This window comes from Elephantulus edwardii, unplaced genomic scaffold (genome assembly GCF_000299155.1).
Source record: "Elephantulus edwardii isolate Elephantulus edwardi_28Jun2011 unplaced genomic scaffold, EleEdw1.0 scaffold00112, whole genome shotgun sequence".
NCBI lineage: Eukaryota > Metazoa > Chordata > Mammalia > Macroscelidea > Macroscelididae > Elephantulus > Elephantulus edwardii.
The window spans coordinates 7,872,041-7,872,653 of record NW_006399862.1 but is presented as its reverse complement, the minus strand read 5'-3'; positions in this window follow the sequence as shown (position 1 = coordinate 7,872,653).

Below are 613 nucleotides of genomic sequence, written 5' to 3'. Positions count from 1 at the left end.
ACGACCTCTTCTAAGCCCAGTCTGTGCTTCTGGCAGTTCTCTGCTGATGTGCTGTTCCAGTCGGTTTTGGATAATCTTCAGTAGAATCTTGCTTGTATGTGAAATCAATGAGACTGTTCTATAGTTTTCACACTCTGTTGGGTCACCTTTCTTTGGAATGGGAACAAATATAGATCTCTTCCAGTCAGTTGGCCAAGTGGTCGTTCTCCAGCTTTCTTGGAACAACTTTGAGCACGTCCAGGGCATCATCTGTTAGCTGAAATATATCAATTGGTATACCATCCATTCCTGGGGCCTTATTTTTTGCCATTTCCTTCAAAGCAGCCTGAACCTCTTCTTTCACCACCATAGACTCTTGCTTATAGGTTGTTTCATGAAATTCTTCTGTTTCTGCCAATTCCTTTCGATACAGTGATTCAGTATATTCTTTCCATCTTCTTTTAGTACTTTCTGGATCATTTAACATTTTGTTGAAAGCATCCTTGATTATAGCAACTCTAGGTTTGAATTTGTTCTTAAGTTCCTTGAGCTTAAGAAATGCTGAGCAAGTTCAGCCCTTTTGATTTTCTGACTCCAACTCCTTGCACATTTCATTGTAATATTTTACTTTGTC